This window comes from Mandrillus leucophaeus, unplaced genomic scaffold, assembly GCF_000951045.1.
Source record: "Mandrillus leucophaeus isolate KB7577 unplaced genomic scaffold, Mleu.le_1.0 Scaffold518, whole genome shotgun sequence".
NCBI classification, from domain to species: domain Eukaryota; kingdom Metazoa; phylum Chordata; class Mammalia; order Primates; family Cercopithecidae; genus Mandrillus; species Mandrillus leucophaeus.
The window spans coordinates 513,594-535,883 of NW_012105564.1; the positions used below are offsets into that span (position 1 = coordinate 513,594).

Below are 22,290 nucleotides of genomic sequence, written 5' to 3' on the forward strand. Positions count from 1 at the left end.
CAGAAATTATGCATAATCGTTTTAAATGGGGAAGACCAGGTAGATATCTGCTGCCTCTCTCTACGTAAGGAAAGATTAGCACTGTTTTTTACATTTTGATCTTGCTCCTCATTCTCCTTTTCATTCTTCTATTGGTCCAGACAGGTGAAACAACAGAAACCCATTACCATCTTTACTTTTGGTTCCACTGCCTCAGCCACGCCGTCCAGGTGAGGGTTAATAAACAGAGAAAACCTGGAGAGGGTCCAAATAAACTGAGAACTCTAAAGACGAAGCCCAATGCTGCAAACATCTTAGCCAGAAAGAACACTCTTAGCACCCAACAAGCAGGTATGTGCTTACCAGCAAACTAAAGCAAATGGAAATTACGAAGCATGATCGCCACCAGCGAGGTGCTGCTGAACTATAAGGTAAGTACAACTAGGACCTTATTGTAGATGTATTTTTAGAGCTATGTTGCTGCCACTTCAGAAAACCTGTTATCTATAGCAGAGAAAAAGCTTAAAAGCCTGCCAAAGGCCACGGAGAGTGTTCAATGAGTTTGGCCAAGTCTATTATATTATTTGAGATGGGCCTTCCAACCACAGGTACCTGGGGGTTAGCAAACAGAATCCTGGCCCTAACAATACCAGAATCGCACCAAACGAGTACTAAACTAACTGCAGGGAGCAGATGGGTAAATAAGAAGTCCAAGAGCTGGATTTCATTGTTAGTTAACAGACTTCCAACACATGTCCTGTCGTTTAAAAAGTTTATTTCTACCAAATGTAAACTTCCCAAGTTCTAATGAAAGCTGACAATGCTCCCCAGTATGAGATTAATTTCTTATCAACATCTGGAGTTAAAATTCATAGGTTCATAAATTCATGGATGAAACTCATGTTGGCATCTTACACTGTGACAGAAAAACATATCTTCTCACTGTAAGCAAGAGTCTTCAGTGAACGCCTACTACGGTTTATATTCTCCTTCATCGGTGGTTAAAATTTCACCGATGAAATACCCATTAAAGAGAAAATCAATGTCTGAGCTTAACCACCTGCTTTGTTTTAGCACCACAAATTATTTTAAAAACTGATTAACACGAGTAACTCACTGTTTAGGAAATACAGCAAATAGTGTTTCATATTGCTATCTGTCATGCGAAAAAGAAGTTAAGTTGACATACAGTCCTTTGCTCAATAATTAATTAATCCATTTAATACAAATAAATGAAAGAACTGATCAAAAATCCACATTTTTAAAGTCTAATTTCATCTTTGTATGATGAATATAAATGAAAACATTCTCACGTTAAAAATAAAAATATTATTACTTTTAAATACATCTGCTTCTACCTAAGAGATAACTTGTAGGCTCTCCATAAAAGAACTATTTCTCACTCTATTTCTTTTTTCTGCAATTAGTCTATTGCACCCAGAGCATCATGGATTAGTCTAGTTTAATCTGAACATAATTGGATAGCAAGTTTCTATTTTCTAATCTAAACAAGCTCATGTTAAAAATACATAGAACTTGGATTCTATTTAACAGAAAGGCTAAATCAGCAGAATAAAATATGACAACACATTTCTGTACTGTAAAAATATCATTACCTGTACTTTGCAGACCTTGCCAAGGCATGAAAGCGCAGGCAACAGTCTACTGAAAATATTAAAAAGACGTATGTCCAGACCCATACTTCAGCTGATTCCCCTGATAGAATGAGGTTCTTTGGCCCTCGTCCTGGCTGTTTGCATTCGCATCTTTATAGATTATGAGGAGATATAGATCCTTCCGTCTCTCACAAATCTGTCCAATTCTCGCCACTACTTAGAATGGTTTTACTATATGGGCTGCCTCATTTATGCAAGCAGAATTTTCTCTCATAAGATCTAAATGAGAACAGATCTTCCATCCCTACCCCCAGAGAATAATCCAAAAGATGGGAGGTTCTTAATAGAACAATTAATTGTGATAAATTTCTGATTTTTGCTCCTTCGTCCAGGCCTATTTCCATGGCAACATCCTCTCATCCTATTGTTGGGTTGTTCTTCATTCACACAGCAGGTTAAGCCCAGGGCAGCCAGGGCAGGCTGATGGTCAGCTTTTATTTTCTCTGGCCCTTCAACAAAGGTTAGTTGAGGTCACCAGAAGCCAAAGGGTAATTACTTTTCCTCCTCAGGGTTAAAGGTACACAGATTGCTATTGGGACAACTGTATGGATGACCTTCAGCTTTTAATGTTCAATCTTCTTTTCTTTCATCAGAGAACAAATAAGTATAACAATCATGATGCAACTCTCATGCCTAAAATTCCCCAATTTTTTATTGTGTAAAATTACCACATATTAGCATAGTACACTCTTGAAATCAATTTGGAAAACCCAATGCATAAAATGGTTTCCTATCACTTAAATTAAAAACAAAAAATTCCATGGCAGAAAATTGCAGCTGTTCACTGGTTTTCCTGTTCAATTAATCTGATATTCATAATTTCCCAGGCTTCAATCATTTGCTGAGGGTGTGTTAAGGCCGAGAAGAAAATGGAAGCTTTCCTGGCTCCACTTGGGGCTCTATATTTTTCTCTTCAAACACCAGTTGTGGCCTCAGCCCCCTAAACTGACTAAGAGTACATGAGATCAAAATGAGTTTCCTCTCTTTGCTTCTCTATTCTCAGAGAAAGTCAGCCTCTAAAATAATCGGAGGAGGTGAGTGGATTCTTTTGAGATTAAATGCTTAAAACACATTGCCCCACTCATTTGAAGAGCCACTTTCAGATTTCAGTTCTCCATTTCAATCTGGAATTTTAAGGGAATAATTGTTATGGGTTCCAAAAATGGAGCCAGACATCAGCCAGAATGCATGTGTCATTGTTCTACCACTAGGCAAAAGACTCAGCTTCCTGAACACGATGGGTTTCCTAATAGTTCATCTCAAAAAATGATGCACAGAAGGGAGCCTGAGCCCCTTCTGCGGGGAGGGGCAAGGACTATCTGAAAAGGACCACCTGACCCACTCTGCAGCCTTACCTAGAGGGAACCATCCCTCCGAGTCTCTTCATCTTTATGCAAGAAATTGCCTAGATGAGGGAAATGAGAGCAGATCCTCCACACCCACCCTGAAAGAGGTGGAGACATTATTTCTGCCCACTTCGTCAGACTCACCTGTGTATGGCTGGAGATCAACCAGACACTTTAGTTCCCTCTAGTCCCCTGTCTCCTTCAATAGCCCTGACCCAGCTGTCTGTCCAGTGCCACCTTCACAGTCTTCATATGGAGTCATCCGTCTGCCCAGGAGCTTACTGGGAACCCTCCAGATCCACACCAAGGCTGCCCCTACAGATTGCTTCATCAGCTGCTCCCTCCACCTGGCTTGAACTTCACACCGCCAGCCTCACCCCTTTGGCCACTCTGCCTCGTTCAAGCAGCCTGTAGCCCCCTTATGTGTGGTTTCCCCCTCCATGAGCTTATGCCATCTCCTCTAAATGGCAATTTTCTCCTTCAATACCTGCTTTTTCAAATTGGTTTACAATCTAGTTCCTTCAGAAATTCCTCCATTTTTGTCCTCTGCTATATCTAAATTAAACAAATACATGTAATAAATAGACATATTATATGTCATATACCTGTTACATATAACATATATACGTATACACTGAAGCTATAGAAAATGTATCTAAATATCTGAATCCTATTAAATAGCAACTTTAAAGAAAAAACCCAATGCCTTAAATGACTCCCATTCACAAATTCTGGGGCCTCTTACAACTCTTTCACATATTTTACATACAAGAACAACTTGTTATTTATCTTGGTAAATTATATTTTTTCACTTTATTTTTTATTGTCCTTTCTACATCTCTACAAAGTCCTCCTCTGTGCAAAATATTTTGGCATCATCATATCATAATCTTCCCAAATTGTCTCCTTTTTGCTCTCAATGACCATCAATTAGTATCTGCTGAATTAAGTCATGTTTAAGGAGATAACAGAAAACAAAGTATGATCACACCCAGCTATATTTCATGTTAGAAGGGATTTCTGAAGTCTTCAAGACCCAAAGAGTACAATTACAGATGTGAATGGGAGGTGATGGAGATATTTGGAAAAGGAGATCAGAAAGTGAAGGAGGCATATGTCAGGGTCTGGCATGTGACCTGGCTGCATATTAACAGGTGAAGGGAGGAAGATCTAGCACTGCCCACAGCTGGCTGGCAGCAGTGGCCCACTGGCAAAAGAAATTGCCCTTTCTTCAATCACAGACCAATGTCAAAGGGACCAACTGTGTCTCTGCTCAGGGTTCTCTGACCAGGGGTATTTGATGAAGGCAGGGCTGTCAGCTTTTAAAGTTGGCTCTAGGCTGGTTAGCTGGAGCTTCACAAAGTGTTAGAAAGAGTGATGGATTCACACAAGGTAAACCTTAAGAAAGTTATTATTTTCCTTTCTGCAAAGTTTCCTCCTTTTCCTCCACCCCAATATCCCCACATGCTCCAGTTCTCCAGAGTCCCATCTCACAATGGGATTTTAATGTCAACAGGCCATATCTCCCCAGATCTGTTAGGAAAGATGCCTGGATGAAATATTTAGCCATAAGCAACGCATCTCTAACAATGGCATTTCAGGCATTTTGATGAGAGAGATATCTATAAGTAACTGTTAACATTATGTTGGTACAAAAGTAATTGCTGCTTTCACCATTAAAAGCAATAGCAAAAATCGTCTTCATGGATTCTGCCAGATCACCCTATGAGTGCCTCTGAGTCACCAACAAATTAAAAATATAGTACCTGGGATGTGTTAGGTCAAAGCATCTGGCAACACAACAGGTTGTATATGTTCACTCATTTCAAAGTGGACACAAACGTTCTTCCTCTTTAGGCGAGAGATTTGACCATTTGCCCTTGGCTGCTTCTGTTTTTTTAAAGCTCCTTTATTTTCCCTTGAAATCCAGAGACATTGATTTCTGTGTCCATAGTAAGCTTCTCTCTTTCCTATTTTGTAGTAAAAGTGTTACCGGAAGGTTTAACATAGAGGTATTCTCACAATTACAATTGATTCTTCCTCATATTCCAGAAATAGACGTGACTTGTCATCCCTTCTGATCACTGTCTTCGCATGCAGAATGTAAAGCTCTTTCCTAAAGAGCCTGAGAACCTTCTTCAGCAGTTGTTGCGTGGTTACAGAAAGTGATAGCGAAGTGTGTGGCCCACAGCATCGGGCCCCAGTGTCAAATAAGCGATGAGCGCTCAGTTCCTGGCACCTCTGTCCTAAAGCTTGGGCACTTGCAGGGCTAACACAGAATGAGACTTGGGAAGAAGGCTGGTAGCACAGTGCTGCTCAAATTTTTGCATGCAGAAGAAATACAGATTTATTGACCTCACCACTAGAGATGTTGAGTCAGTAGCTGGGACTGCAGGCACATGCCACCATGCCTGGCTAATCTGTAAAACTTTTTTGTTGAGACAGGGCCTCACTACTTTGCCCAAGCTCGTCTCAAACTCCTGGCCTCAAGCAATTCTCCTGCCTCGGCCTCCCAAAGTGCTAGGATTATAGGTGTGAACCACCTCACCCAGCCTTCATTTTTAAATAAAGATAATTCATCCAACCTCCAGGATTGTTATGAGGCATAAAAATAAAAATATATAAATTTAGCCAATGACTACTACAAATAATATTATTATTTGAAATATTGCTTTTTATCCAGCTGTGATCTGGAAAGTCTACATTTGTTCCAAGTTAGGATGCTATGAAGGCTATTTGAGAGATGTTGTCAGTGAAAGACCAGACGTTCTCTCTTCAGTGGCCCACGTGCAAGTCAAAGGACAGATTTCACAGAAGTCTTTCTGAGAGACCCTTCCTTCTCGCTGAAGTTCCGTGATTTTTTTCCCCATTGAAAATACCTGAAAGATTTTGGCATGCTTTTCTTCATTTAACCATTTTTACCAAAAGCAAACTTTGCTGACTCAATCAACAGAGGACACTGAGAGGAAGCAGAAAGATACTGAGCCGGGAGTCAGGAAACACATTCTAATGTCCTGGCCCTGTCACAGGGCAAATAAGTGCCTTGAGCAAGTCAGTTCACCTGGCTAGATTTCTGTCTCCTCATGTGAAAAACCAGTCAGTCGAACTAGCTATCACAGTGCATATGGTACTTATTACACACGGGTGCTGTTCTCAGGGCATGACACATACAAACTCAAACTCACAACAATTCTATGACCTAGAGAGCATTTTTCACCCCCACTTTATAGATGAGGAGACTGAGGCACAGAGAGGTTAAAATAGTCTTGTTCAAAATCATGTAACTAGTAAGTAGTGGAGATGAAATTTGCATCGAATCTATTCCAGCATCTACATTCTTAACCATGATGGTGTGCTGCCTTTCACCAAGGGGAGTTTAGATGGTCCCCAAGTCCCTTTCGATGTTTACAGTCTATGGGTCTGTGAGTTTAAAATAACCCCTAGAGTCTCAGATTCTACATTTTAGACCAGTGGAGCAAAGAGCTTATTACAAACCTGTAATTTATGACTCACACTACCATCTTATACCAGTACCAAAAAAAACCAAAAAAAAATGTTCCAAGTGCTTTCACAGATGTGAGCATCTTAGGTTGTAATTGGATCTTGTGTATGTAGGGAAGGTAATAGTACCATGCACAAGGCCAGAAAAATGAGGCCCAGATTGGTCAGGACTTGACTATGTCACCCATTAAAACTAGAGATGGGTCTTACTTCTCTAGTAAGACCAGAGGTCTGCAGGCTGGTGCTCTGGGGTCCATCCAACCTGAGTCACACATTTTCCCTAGGACTTCCTCTTGGATTCTGCAGAGACTTACTAAATTTTGAGGTGTGACAGAGAAAGGAGCCTTCCCCTCTAAGGTTCTCCTCTGTTTCCCCCTAGTCTGACCTCTCACACAGACACCAAGATGTCTGGCCTGATATTAAGGGAGTCAGCTCACACAACCCTTGAAAATTCAGATGAAAATATATGGGGGTTGCTGCAGCATGAGCTGCCCTGTCCTTCAACTCCATTTCAGGCCTGCTGAAGAGCCATCTGACCTTGCAGCCTCTGCCAGCTCTTTCCTCCTCCTTCCTTCACTCTTACAGGTGACTTCTGCCCTATACTGGAAAAAAAAAAAAAAACTGCTCTCTCAAACATCACCTGGAACTTCCAGTTCCAAGAACCAGCTGCTTGTTCCCTGGACACACCTGGTGCTTTCCCACCTAAGCTTCTGCTCACATACTTTCCTCCCTCTGGAATAGGCTTCTCACCATCCTGCCTTCAAATCGTATGCTTATTTACAGGCTTATCTCATATGTCACCTCTTCCAGGAAGCCTCTCCTACTCCTTCCAATCAGATGTTATCTACGTTTCTTTGATCACTCACAGTACCTTTCTTGTGCCTTTCTCACGGCATGCTTAAGTTCTGCTTTTTCCTGCTGTTGAGCTTATACTTTCTTATCTCCCATCAGCTTCTTCACACCCAGACTGCTTTTTACTCCTCGGCAGTGCTGAGAGCAGTGCCTGGCACTGACAAATATCTCCTTGACCTTCAATTAATCTTCAATGAATCTTTTACTCTGTCAGATTCACTTTGTGAGAATATATAGCAAAGAAACAAGATCATTAGACTCTAGTATCTTTCCCAAATTTCACCAATTGTTGCAGGAGGTGGGGGGGTAACTGTTTTAAATAAATTTCTGACTGACAGAGCTCATCCCAGAGGCAAGAACATCTTTTCTGTAACTGCCATGTAGCCTGTCTCCAAAGAGGTTTCCAAGTGTGAACACGTCAGTCCGAGACTCTGTTAATTGGATCTTCAGCTGCTCAGGGTCCTCACTGCACAGCTGCTGTTTTACTCCAGAAATGGAGAGCTGGGGATGAGGAAGCACAGGAGACGGCCTTAGGAAAATCCTCGCTCTTCCAGAGCGCTCCATTTTCCCTTCGGCTGGTCCTCACCAAGGGAGAGTGTGGGATCAAGAGACCAAGGAAAGGCCAACTGATGTGTTTCATTCTTTTTCCCCTTCCACTTTAACATATCAGAGGAGTGTTATTTGGAATTTTGACATTTACCAAGAGTTTAAGGTTAAATTATTCTGGTGGAAAAGAAAAATGCCAATCCTTTTCTCTCTAAAGACAGCAAAACCGGTTAGCATGAAAATGCTCCCAGGATGTTCAAGTCTTTTGGCGTTTCTCCTTGCCAATAACTCTTCATGAACACCCCTCTGTGAAGTAGCTCGAAACACTGCAACTGGTGTCTGAGTGTTTTTCAAATAGGCATATGGATCTGGAGAACTGGAGCTAGAAGACGCCATCTATGAACCAGTGCTTTAGAGATGAGGTTCAGTGGAGAAGACAGCCTGGGTTGCCCAAGCTTCCCCTATTGCCCGCAACAAGGCAAACACGGGCACCTTTGGGACTTAAGACATGCTCTGCCAGCGCAAGGGTGTCCATTGTTCACTTGGCCAAATCAGGGGCTTTGGAATGGTTAAGAAAAAAGGCAAAGGGGCCCTCCTTCTCCATCACACAGCAGTATATCTGAACTTTTTAAAAAGTATATCACCCCACCTTGGAGTCTTTTTAGCTTTTTTTCTAATTGCTCCCCCTTGACGTTGTAATGCCACAGATACATTGTTTAAATATCTGTTTATGTACTGTGACCCTTTGAAAGGCCACAAGCCATTGTCATGACTCAGAGTTTTTTGCTCCTCAAAAACTGATATTTGTACCCCTTCCCCACTCAGAGGTGGGAAGGGCGATATCCCTCCACGAAGAATGTATGTTGCAGGCCCACCCAGAGGGTTGACAGGACACTTCCTGACCACCACCCAGGGTTTCTGTTCATCTTTTCTCTCACTCCCCTTCAGATTTGGTAGGAGCCTGTACCTTGTAGAGCACAGAGCTAGAAGGTCCAGGGTGAGCAGGTGGCTGCTCTATGGAATGCCATGGCAACATGAGAGAATCAGGGCAGAGAGACTGACAATAGTCTCAGAGAAACGGTGTGTTTCATGCAGTGAAATATTAGGTTTTACAGTAGTAAGTGTTGAGCTAATAATTATTATAAGACATAGATTTAATAGGTAAAATTTTCAGCAATAAGCTTATCCAAAGAACAGCATTACAAGAGTTCAGAAATTAGATATTCCATTGCCCCTTTTACCAGCAAAAGGGTATGAAATTGGATTTTTCCTTCAATCTAATTCGCTTTTCCAATATTATAATTAACTTGACAAATAGATCTCAACTTCTGCACCTTCCCTTTTGCCTGAACACCTTATAGGCACAACATAATGATTCTAGTTATTAGCTCACTTTAGGCTAAAAATAAGAGGACTAACAATACATTAACATTTCCATTATCAATCAGAAACTGGTAGGTCAGCTCCTTGAATGATATGTTGCTCAGCACATTAAATCCTTGAACTCAGCAAAAATATATAAATACTTTTGCTCCTGAAGTTATGGTTTAAGAGAGTCATGGGGCAGGATAAATTGGAAATGAGAAGGACAATCAATTTGGATTGGTCTAAATGGAAGAATAATGGATTGCCATTTTTTTCCTTTACCTAGTATAGAAACTGAGTACCCGTGCTATCGGTTTGGTATCAAAGAGGAAGCAAAGAGTAACCAATCAAAAACAAACTTCTACTTGCTTTTGTGCTGGTACCACCTGCTGTACACACATCACCTTGTGACAGGGCCAGTGGACATCTACCAACTGATACCATTAAAGCAGAGTGAAGAACAAAGTATTCTCCTTTCACTTGGGCACCAGAGGACCTGGTTTTTGTGCTTAAAGCTAGTGCCAATGCTGAGTTTCAGTCACTGCAGATTCCACAGATTGATCATCCATCTCCTCCCACACATTCATTACTGCCAACATTTTGAAACTTCAATAGTGCCTCCAGGTAAATCTCCTCCATAACACTAGCTTAATAGTGTCTATAACAGGAGAGAGAATCTAAGAACTGCAGGCTAAATCCAATCATGCCCATTTGTCTCCATCTTGTCTCTGGCTGTTTTCCCTACAAGGGCAGTGCTGAGTAGTTGCAACAAAAACTGGCTTTTTGAACTGCCAAACTGAAAAATAATTACTGTGTGGCTCTTTACAGAAAAAGTTTTCTGACTTTGGTAACATGGATTTTAAAAATAAATAAATAAAAAGAAAAAACAAAAATTAAAACCCTTTCCTTCTACAGTTTTCAGAGTTTTCTTAGATAGAATTGAGAGTTTAACATTATTTTAGAGCAAAATAATATATAATTGCTTTTCAACTCCTAGGAATGAAATTTGGAAAAATAAACTCAGAAATGTAGTAAAAGATTATTGATAATGATACGGATTGTATATTGGCCATCTGCTACTTTTATGAAAAAGTCATATTAAATTTTCTCTTCAAACAATGACTATGGATGTTCATTATAGAAGAGGCTGGCATTTCTCCAAAGCACAGTTTTCTTAAGCAAGGAAGCATATATTCAAGAAATGAACTCAGGCCAGGCGCGGTGGCTCACGCCGGTAATCCCAGCACTTTGGGAGGCCGAGGCGGGCAGATCACGAGGTCAGGAAATCAAGACCATCCTGGCTAACACGGTGAAACCCCGTCTCTACTAAAAATACAAAACAATTAGCCGGGCATGGTGGCAGGCGCCTGTAGTCCCAGCTACTCGGGAGACTGAGGCAGGAGAATGGTGTGAACCCAGGAGGCAGAGCTTGCAGTGAGCTGAGATCGCATCACTGCACTCCAGCCTAGGCGACAAGAGCGAGGCTCCATCTCAAAAAAAAAACAAAAAAAAAAAAAACTAAGAAATGGACGTAAAATAGAATTTTCTTACATGTATATAAATTTAACACTAATATCTCAAATGACCTCTTAAAGAATATTAAGACAAAAAAATGTAATTAGTGCTATATAGTGCCTGAATATGATATTAGTTAAGGAGAATAAGGAGAACCAGAAAACAGAGAACATGAATATGGCAATTAGTGATTGCTTTCACCCATATAATAGTATGTTTGTATCTAAATTTTTAAAATATTTCTGGCCAGGTGCTGTGGCTCACGCCTATAATCCCAGCACTTTGGGAGGCCGAGACGGGTGGACTGCTTGAGGCCAGGAGTTCGAGACCAGCCTGGCCATCATGGCAAAACCCCGTCTCTACTAAAAACACAAAAATTAGCCATGCCAAAGCGGCACATGCCTGTAATCCCAACTACTCAGGAGGCTGAGGCACGAGAATTGCTTGAATACAAGAGGCAGAGATTGCAGTGAGCCATGATCACACCATGCACTCCAGCCTGGGCAACAGAGTCAGACTCTGCCTCAAAACAAACTAAATTTTAAAAATACATCAACATATCCAATCTACTAATCTTTATTAAATATCTACTATCAAATATATTAATGATATTAACTATAAGTAAGTATATAAAATTTCTACTATATAGTACTGAGAAATAAAGCTGTAAAAGGCATAGCCCCTGCTCTCAGAGAACTTAAAATCTATTAGGGATACTAAGATTTGCAAACAGACTCCTTAAATTCTGTTTTACATAAATTTTTAAATTTCAATACATTATTGAACATATAGAAGTAAGAAAACCTTCATGCTCAATTTAGACAATTATTTGATTATTATAACTCAAACAGCATGAAAAAAGCCAACTGCGTGCACCTCCCAAAAAAATTCTCTTCCCTTCCCAGGTATCACAGTGACTGAAATTCTACTGATGTCAGTCATCCCTTTAGGTTAAACACTGCCCCAATTTCCTTCTAATACCAATGGGTCATTATTTAGATTTTCCTAGGCATATTTAACTGCTGGTATTTTAAATATAAGAATAACTTAAATAAATTGCTATAATAAATTACTTTTATTTTTCTAGTAATTTTAGACCAGCCTGCCCAACATGGAGAAACTCTGTCTTTACTAAAAATACAAAATTACCTGGGCGTGGTGGCGCATGCCTGTAATCCCAGCTACTCAGGAGGCTGAGGCAGGAGAGTCGCTTGAACCAGGGAGACAGAGGGTGCGGTGAGCTGAGATCACGCCATTGCACTCCAGCCTGGGCAACAAGAGCGAAACTCCATCTCAAAAAAAAAAAAAAAAAAGAATTACCCCAAGATGATTTAACATGTTGTCATATTATTTACCTGTTAGATCACTTTCCACCACAAGAAATAGTACCCCTCCCCCATGAAGGCATGAGGAATTTGGTGTGAGGGATCACTGATTGGGAACCATTAAACAAAGAAGGGGGGAAATCCCACAAGATACGCTTAAACCCGTCACAATCTATCAAGACTGGGCATGTGTAAGGAGTTAATGTTTCCAAGAAAATCAAGAGTCAACAACAGAGAGAAGGTGGTCTTCTCAATTACAGTCACACTCCTAAAAATCAATCACAGTCAATAGTCACATCGAAGTGAGATGATGGTGATAAAGGGAAAGAGAAAAAAGAGATATTTCCCATAAATTCTGCGTTATTGATGACTGACCCCACAGAGGCTAATGTTCACAATAAGAATGAGCATTTATAAACTCATGTGTTAAAGCCCCGTTACATTCTAATGCAAAAACAACCCTTTGTTAACTTGAGATTTTTATGTCTTGATCATAGGGAAAGCCACATGCAATTATTTACTTTCTATTTTGTTTGTTGTAGTTATGCATAGTTGACCTAATACATGTCATAATACATAAATATCTTGCTGTGATTGCTTTTCTTTTCTGTCTTTCTTTGTGTGTGTTTGTGTTTTGTTCTATGAAATTTGGTCACATGTAAAGATTCATGTAACTATCATGTAGCTATCATGTAGCTACCACAATCAAGATACAGAACTAATCCATCACTACAAATAATTACCCGTTTACCCCTTTATAGTCACACCATGTCCCTAACACCTGACAACCACTGATCTTGTCTCCATTTCTATAATTTTGTCATTTTGAGAATGTTCTATAAATGGAATCAAGAAGTACATAAATCGGAATCACACAGTATGTATCTTTTGAAGTCATCTATTTTTTTAAATACATATGTGGCTCATATACATACAATAACATACATATGTTTAATTGGTATATTCTTGCCTCAAATTTTATTAAAATGTTTTAAGTTTAATTTGATCCAATCTGTAAGACATTAGAGACAGCCCTGGGGGTAAGTTTGCCAGAATGCAAACTGAAGGGTGAATCATTTCATGACGACAGCATAGCTCTGTGTGTTTAAAAGGGCTCAATAGTTCTTAGGCCTGAATTCCATCTTGAAGCTCAAAAGTAGTTAATATTAGAGTATTTTGGAGCAAATCTCTGCAGCTTCAAACTCTGTCTTTGGGAGGTGTCACTGAAGAGAACACACAATGGGAAGAAAGGCAGCTTTGCTCTCCAGCTGCCACGTCCACCTTGCCTTCACTCTGGTTCTCTAGCAACAGAGAAACCCCAGGAGGGATTTTGCTAGACAAGATGAAGTTAAAGAGTTAATGACTCCTATCCAGACCATAAATTAACCTGTATTTTTAAAAATCTGAAGGAAGAGGTGTTCCAGAGGACTAATGAACACGTATATCTAAAAATAACTCCTTGTTTAATTAACAGCACACTTCACAGTCACTCTAATTAAAACTGCTGGCCAGACTGAGGATAATCATCCACATCTTTCACAGGCATCATAAAGTTCAATGAAATCATTTGAGCTTTATGGGGAAATAACATGTAGGCTACTGTGGAGAAGGGTATCAGAGGGGGATATTAACTTCATTTAAGCAAGGAAGAAGCAGTAGACAGGAAGTCAAGCTGTGCAAAAGGTCAGGTGAGAAACGGAGGGACCAAGGACAGAACCAGAGTGGCAAAAAGCTAATCTCCAGTTTCAAGTAATTTCTACACTTGATCTATGAAGTGAGGAGGGCCCCCCCACCCCTACCCACAACAGAGAGTAACCACCTCTGCCTTTGGTAGGCTAAGCCTGGAGAAAGAGCAGTCAGCTGTCTGAAATGGAAGGATTTCAGGACCTTACTGTAAATAACAACAGCCAACACATACTGACCACTAATTTTGTGCCAGGAATTGCTAACACTTATTATTTTATGTATTACCATAAACTATCTTACAGATGATAAAACTAACGCTTATAAAAGTTTAGTTACGGCCAGGTGCGATGGCTCACGCCTGTAATCCCAGTACTTTGGAAGGCCAAGGTGGGCGGATCACATGAGGCCAGGAGTTCGAGATCAGCCTGGTCAACATGGGAAAAGCCCGTCTCTACTAAAAATACAAAAATCAGCAAGGTGTGGTGGTGCACGCTTGTAATCTCAGCTACTTGGGAGGCTGAGGCATGGGATTCACCTGAACCCGGTAGGTGGAGGTTGCAGTGAGCCAAGATTGTGTCAATGCACTCCAGCCTGGGTGACAGAGCGAGACCCTGGCTCAAAAAAAAAAAAAAACAAAAGTTAAGTTACATGCCCAAGAGCAAGTCAGCAGAGAAGTCAAAAAAACAGACCTAGGCAGACTGAGACACCATGCTGCCTCACTGAACAGGGTCAAAACCTACTTCACAGGACTGCTGTGACAGCTCAAGAGAACCTGACATCTGCTAGGTGCTTAGTATATATTCCCCAACAATCTCCCCCAATGGCCTGTATCAGACCTAACGAAATCTACCAGTGAAATCTTTTCTCTTTGGGTAAGCTTTGTGTCTCTAGGAGTACTCTGAAAAATAAACAAGCCAACACAAATGCAGGCAGAGCATTTTGTATGCATATAATATTCCTGGAAACTTCTATCAGATTTGAAGATTGAAAAATGGAACAATAGGCTGATACATTCTAACAGCAGTTCCATTCTGAGAAAGCTAAAATGTTGGAAAATATACCTCCTCTCATGGACCTGGCCTTTGATGATTTGTTTCCTGCATTTGACATATACTCTTTAAGTTTCCAGCTTAAATCTCAGTGAACGACTGAACGAGACTAACAGATATTGCACTGAGTGACATGAGACTTTATAACATTGATATTAGCTCCTTTCTCACCTTCATTCATTTTTATAACATTTGAAGTAGAAAAAGCAAAAGTCAGATACAGATGCAAACATTACCCAAATACTGACATACGAAAAGATAGTAATACTCCCAAGTCTACACTAGCAAATAGTACTACTGTGCGTTGGCTTGAAATGTCTGTTCGTCGCCTTAACCCAGCATGAAAAAGGTAGTTAATGTACACTAATGCTTAATATATGGGGAATATAAGAAAGTCACAGGCTACATTAAGCCACTCCACCAATTACTACCTTTTGGGATTTAAATTTGTTAGGTCACAAAAGTAAATGATTATAGGGTCCAGACAGGAATGCAAATCATATGGCAGCCTGGTATAAGGTGTGATGGGTGAGGATTGTGGTGAGAGGCAGCAGCACATGCCCATGTGGAGAGGACAGCTGCTATTCAGCTAGTGACTGCCATTAGGAAAGGTAGGACCCAAAGACACACACCATTTCCCAGCTTTTACATGAAATTTCCCAAGTAACTAATAATTTTTTTAAAAAAAATTAAACATTGTGCCAGTCAAAGAAAATACTTCTGAGGTTGGATCCAACCTGCAGACCAGGAATCTATACCCTCTGGGTAAAAAGGCAGCAAAGAGTAAATTCTGATTGGCTGAAAAGAAAGTAAAGGGTCCAGGGAGTGGGAGCCTGAATAGGCAGAGTGGACAGTGCCAGACACACAGGCGCGAATGTGAGGATCTCCTCACTCAGTGTCTCCAAAGACGGGCAGAGAAGGTGAAAGAAATAGAAGGTGAAGAGACAAAGGAAAGGGGCTTTGCTTTCTTCACACTGTGTAAATTGTTAGCAATAGCTGGGGATATGGAAAGGAAAACACAGAGGGAAAAGGCCTGAGATGTGCATGAGCTTGTTCAATATTGTGAGACACAAGTCAAACGAGTGTGAGTAAGCACTCATGTTTACCACCCTTGGGTGGTGAGCTGACAGCAACCACAGTGGCCGATGCTTCTAGACATTATGTGCTGCGTGGTTTACAGGGATGATCACACATTTAATCTTGACAACAAAATCAAATAGTTATATTGTCCCCACTTTTCAGATAAATAAACTGAGTGTTAGAGACATTAAGTATCTTGCCCAAGGCCATAAAACTGGTAGGTGGCAAAGAAGGCATTTAACTCTGGACTATCTCACTCCAGTGCTGAGTTCTTAACCAGTGTCCACTGTTGTGTCTCTGCTGAGCTTGATATGGGGCCATAAGGCTGAAAAGTGAAGGCCTTCTGAAATGTCGTGGGTGCTCAACCTCCAGGAGTTTCAACTCTAGAGAGAGCTAAGGAAGCTCATGTTCTCCTTTTGCTGACAATGGCCTTCTATTATGGATGGCAGAGTAAGGTGGTGGTGAGAACGGTGGGCCAACATTCGTGTTCCATTAGCCTCCACTGCATTTTCTGTGCTGCATGTTAGCCAAGTCACCAAAGCTCTCTCTGAAGCTCTCCAGGATTCAGTTCCTTGGCTGTACAATGAGGACAATACTGCTTCAGCTGCCAAAGAAAGGAAGCCCCAAGAGGATTTCTCAAAGCCCCTCCCAGCACGTTTGTTTTCAAAAAAGGCTTTCTATACAATGCCAGCATTGCTAGATTCTTTCAGCATTTTTCTCTTTTTCTTGAATGTCCCAGAGAGTTCACTGAAGGGTTCCCGATTCTCAGGCTTATGATCAAGAGCCCCTAACCCAGTCTGTACACACCTCTAAATATGTGGGTTTTAGCTTTTCCCTCTTTTAATCAGAGCAATGGTAGAAAGTTTTACAGAGATAATAAAATCCCAAGGTCCATGCCCTAAAGATGAAGGCTAAACGATAAAGACACATATGTAAAACTGATTTTTAAAACTTCCTTTTAAAATTTTTTGCTATCACATTAACCAACAGCAAAATATTCACTTAGCCATGCAATGTTTGGTGTAAGGGAATGAAATTTTCAGAGAAAATCGCTCTTAAACCCTCACAACTAAAGACTTCAATGGTAACCAAGAATAGTGACAAACCTGAGTAAACCCCAAAATACGGGAATTCTGATAAATGTATGTTGATGACAATTAGGATAACTAACTCTATCGTTTAATTAATATTAATTTATTGTGTTGTATTTAAGCTTGAGTTGAGTGAAAGGTGTTGAAGGCACAAACCACTCTGAGTGCCTCATGCCAGCCCCATACCTGAAATGACTCAGGCTCACCTAATCTGCTTTGCATTTGGGAGACTTCCATCCTGCAGGCACCTTTCTTCTACATATGGTTATAATACAAAATTGTGCTGCTGAGTTTGGGAATGCATTACCCTGATTCCTGCTCTTCAAAATTCTGAGACATCTGGTATATTCAACAACATCAGCAGTTTTGGGGAGCCAGATGTATTCAGCACTGCAATTTTAAAAGTGGCTTTAAAGAGCAGCGCCTCCCTTTGAGCCTCCATGCTCCTATGCCTGACAGATGCTGAGCTGCAGATGCTCATTCACACCAGCCCACACGTGCATCTCCACCTGAAGGATGATCTGAAGGCAGAGCCAACTCACCTCCAAAACTGGACTTACCATTTTTCCAACCAAACCTACTTCCCATCCTTTATCTTAGTGATCTCCAGCCCTAGCCACCTATTGGCCCAATCTGTAAACCTGAGAGTTATGTTCAAAGTCCCCCATCTCCCTCAATCCTCACATCCACCTACTTGTCATGACCAGTCAATTCTAGGCCAGAAAGCCCCCACCTGCCAGTGCATCAACAATGAACTGGCCTAGACTCTGAGTGCTTCAGAGGAGAAAGGGAGGAGCAAAGGGCCTGCTGTTCCCTCAGCCACATCTAAACAACCCAACCCAGTGCAGTAAGGTGCAAGGACAAGAAACTACAGGGGAGAGCATATAATGTGAAGCATGCCACTTCGAGTGAAGGTATCTCTAGCCTCTCTGAGGGCCATGATACTATAAGAGTAGGTTGAGCATAAGCCTAATATCCATCCATCAGGGAGCCCAAGCCCATGATGAGAAAGTCTGTCAGCCAGAGAGGAAAAAACCTATCCCACAATAGGACCAAACCACAACCTGCAGACTCCCAAAAAGAAAGAGAAATGCTGAGCTGTTCTAATGGCAAAAGGAGACATTGACAAAATGTAAAAATAACAAAGAGAATAATAGTCGTAACTTAATTTCTGCCCACAAACAGCATCTGAATCTATGTGGCAATGCTACTCATGACTCATCCCCACAAGTCAAAGTTGGAGCCAAATGGGCAAAAGAAAAAAAAAAGACATCTGACGGGAAAGATGCTTGCAACACAATTAATTTTGCGTAAAGAATGTATAATTTTCCAAGGATTTGACCTAAAGCATTAAGCCAGACCATATATTGTTCTAATCAATTAGGCCTTTCTGCATCAGCACTTTTGCCTTGCAAACAACTGAAGCCATCATGCCCTCTAATCAGGAGGAAAAAGTCATACAGATTCATTTATTACCATTTGTGTTTATGATTTTTCCAGGAGAAAAAAAAAACAGAATAACTCTAAAACAGATTTGAAGGTCTCTGTAGCTGAAAAGGATGTTGTCAGAAAATTATACCCATTTGAAGGGAGAAATAGCTAGATGCTACTTAGTGTTTATCTTGGGGCTTTTTACCATTTTGAGATTTTAAAAAGTGAATTTTCCTATATGAGAAATGCCATTCAGAATTATCCAAGTCAAAAATGGAGTCTTCAATACTGTTCTACTATCTTAGATTTATCAAAACTACAGAAGTGTAAATGGTATAGCTAGAATGAGCTTGGATATAATATGTTCCATCCTTTTCAATCTCCCTATGGAAATGTAGCAACTTCTGTGATAGGATCTTTATAAATAATGATAATACTATTAATTGACTATTTACTGAATACTTAGTTTGTGCCAGGCACTATGCAAAGCTCCTTATATACTTTGTCTCATCCAATCATCACCAAATCCTATGATATCATTACAATTACTAAACCAGTTTCACGGATGACAAGACTAAGGCTACCAGTTAATGCATCTTCTACTGACTGCTTTGGTGCATGTGAAAGTATAAGGGCCTGAAATAAAGACCCCAGCACAAAATCTTTAGAGAATTGCCTTAGTCCTATACCAAATGTAATAACAACTTTCAAGTTGCCATCTCTTAAGCCTGCAGAAAATATCTTTATTTCTAAGAAAGCTGGCCAGGCGCGGTGGCTCATGCCTGTAATCCCAGCACTTTGGGAGGCCGAGGCGGGCGGATTACGAGGTCAGGAGATCGAGACCATTCTGGCTAACGTGGTGAAACCCCGTCTCTACTAAAAAGTACAAAAAAAAATTAGCCGGGCGTGGTGGCGCACGCCTGTCATCTCAGCTACTCGGGAGGCTGAGGCAGGAGAATGGTGTGAACCTGGGAGGCGGAGTTTGCAGTGAGCCAATATGGCACCACTGCACTCCAGCCTGGGCAGCAAAGCAAGACTCCATCCCAAAAAATAAAAATAAAAATAAAAAATAAATTTAAAAAAAAACTGGCATCCAAATACTTTTGTAAGAAAATTATAATTCAGCATCTTATTCAGCGTTTAGGTTACTTCATTACTTTTTAGACTCTTCAGAATGTAAAGATACAAATTTGACTAATGTTGTTTAATGTGTAGTATCAATTACGCTAGATATTTTGTGAGTTATTTTATTTATTTTTCACAAGATGATCATGAGATGCTTAGCGTCTTTCATATTCCATAGGTATAAACCCAGAACAAAGAGATAGACAGCTGATAAGGGTTGCAACTGAGATTTAGAAGCAGGTTATCTAATTCCTAAAGGAGGGTAAAGGACTATGAGTCCAGTTAATTGGTTTGCAACTTTGGAAAAAATATTTTGTGACAAAAATATATTGAAACAAAGAGCCAAAGGGTAGACAGTTTATTGAAGGCTTTTAACTATTTGCTTGATTCCTGGATCCAGATGACAACACATAGTATGTTGTCATGGTCCCACATTTCTTTTGAAAATTTCAACATGGACCACATGAAAAGTAAACCCCTATAACTGGAAACCTAGTGCTCTTGCCTTCTGCAACATGGAGTCATCTGCTCCTTGTTTCCATCCAAATCAGCATAGGGAGCCATAGAAAATGGGCCTCACATTTAAAGCAAAGAAAAAAGAAAAGTGGAAAATCACACAAATGGGAGCACTCACAATTCTGCTGATCGTTTTCTAATCTGTGATTGTGCCCAACACTATTACCGTGTATTTATAATTCAACCAATGAAGTCAGTAATGCTGGATGACTTACATTCTTGACAATTTGTGGCAACTGTATTCAGCATTCTGCACTTCTAATGGCAGTAGCAGCAAATACTCAGAAATGTATGGCATTAATGTATTCACTAGTATCTTCCCATTCTTAATCCCCTGAATTGCTCTCCCAGTTTCAGAGAAGTGTCCCTGAACCCTAAATAATAGGCGAACCATGCAATGCAAATCAATAGATTTTTCATGTGCAATAATTGTTTCTCTCTGGGAGATTCCCATTAGTCCCAGAAGGAAAAATATTTTGATTGACCTCAAGGAACACAGCAGATGTGGATAAGCTGTGTGTGCTTCTGACCTTATCAGAAGAAAACCAGGCCTTGAAAACCACAGGGGAACACCCTGGACATGTGCATATTGGCTGTGGGAAACCAAATGGCTGGTCAAGTGTGTGTTCTCCTTCAAAACCAACCAAACCAATACATGCAGACTGTGCAAGGCAAAGAAGAAAAAAGGGTGTGAAAGGGTGTGTGAATTAACAACATTTATTTATGTTTAAAGCAGTCTCAGGAAATAATAATATCAAGGGAAAAAATGGAATGTTGTGAGCATCTGGGAATCTCTGACCCATTAGTAAAAAGATTTTCTACATAAAATTCTGGAAACCGACTTGCTTAAGCCCCTGGGTACAGAGGAGAAGTTTACTCTGTTACCTTTGAATGCCACATTTCCTGCTCAGTTTGGGAGTTATATGGCCAAATAAGACCACAAGAAGAGGGTGAAAAATCAGCAAAATTCATTTTTCATGGAGAGTTCTAACCCAGGGGAACAGGTTAAAATTACTTGAGAGAGAGAAGGAAGAAAGGGAGGAAGAATTTAGGGGATACTCGGAGAAGTCTTTACTTTGAAATGGGAGGAGTTCTTAGTTCCACTAAAATCACTTTCTAGCATCAATAAGGCCAGATCAGCCTGGGGTGGGAGCAATTCCTTGTGCCCTGCCATGAACTAGAAGAAATAGAGCACATTACTAGTATAAAGGAATCTCAGGTCACTGCTCCCTGACATTTCTGAGAAAGCAGCACACTACTGGGCAAAGCACAGTAAGGAGTATTTGTGAGGTAAGTTTTTACAATCTAAGGTTTAAATTATACCTATTGTGCATCAAAACCAGTGCACTATTGGACAAATGGAACAGATGCAGGAAACTAAAGATAAGCCTCAATTCATATGCAAGGAGAGGACTTAGAGGAAACCCAGGGATGCCACCCAAAAACCCACAGCAGTTGTGGCCTAGGGGAAAATTTTAATAATCAATGCTTCTCTTATAAACTTCTCATAAATTGGTTAAAGGCCTAGAATAATTTTCATTTATTCATTTATTCAACTAGTATTTAAGTCAAGTCTCCAATGTGCTGAGTCAGTGTAGCTAAATCATTGTGTACAAAGTGGAGAGTGGATAGGTAGGCTGGACTGATAGACAGGAGCCAGTTTAGGGTGGAAGCCTGATGGCTGGGGAGCCAAATTTGGCAGAAAGGAGAATTTTGCTGACCAGCACAGTGTTTATTACAACTTTGCTCTTGAATGCCTCCAAACAAATCGTGCACATTTTTCCAGCAAGTACAGGGCATACCATTCCGAATTCCCTTACATTGAGGCAGTTAACAAATTTATGTTATCTGGCTGGCCTCTGGCATCATAAGCATTTGTGTTTATGATCCCTGAGCCAGGTCATGGCCAAGGGAAATACTACCTGCCCTTACAGGTCTATTGCAAACACATGAGGATGTTTTGAGTCATCCAATAACTGGCAGGTACTACTGGAAGTTGTGACCCAGAACCAAGGAAGCTCAACATCCTGCAACATCTGGGAAAGCTCCTCATAGGGAAGATTCGCCTGTCCCCCAAATGCTTGAAGCACCTCCTTTGAGAAACACTGGGCCAAGTAATGTCATGGTACAAAATTTGCACTTTAAATCTTAATATTTATTGTCCGATTGATAATACTAGTATTATCAATTCAAGTAGAGTCCTACTT

The 22,290-nt window shown here is 40.5% G+C and overlaps 1 long non-coding RNA gene across 1 annotated transcript in view; it reads left to right on the top strand.

Moving 5' to 3' along the window:
• Window positions 1–305: 305 nt before the first annotated feature.
• Window positions 306–22,290, top strand: part of LOC105551321 — an 87,201-nt gene continuing 65,216 nt past the window's right edge. Inside the window, exon 1 of the long non-coding RNA XR_001007854.1 lies at window positions 306–410. This is a non-coding gene — a long non-coding RNA (uncharacterized LOC105551321). The remainder of the gene's footprint in view (window positions 411–22,290) is intronic.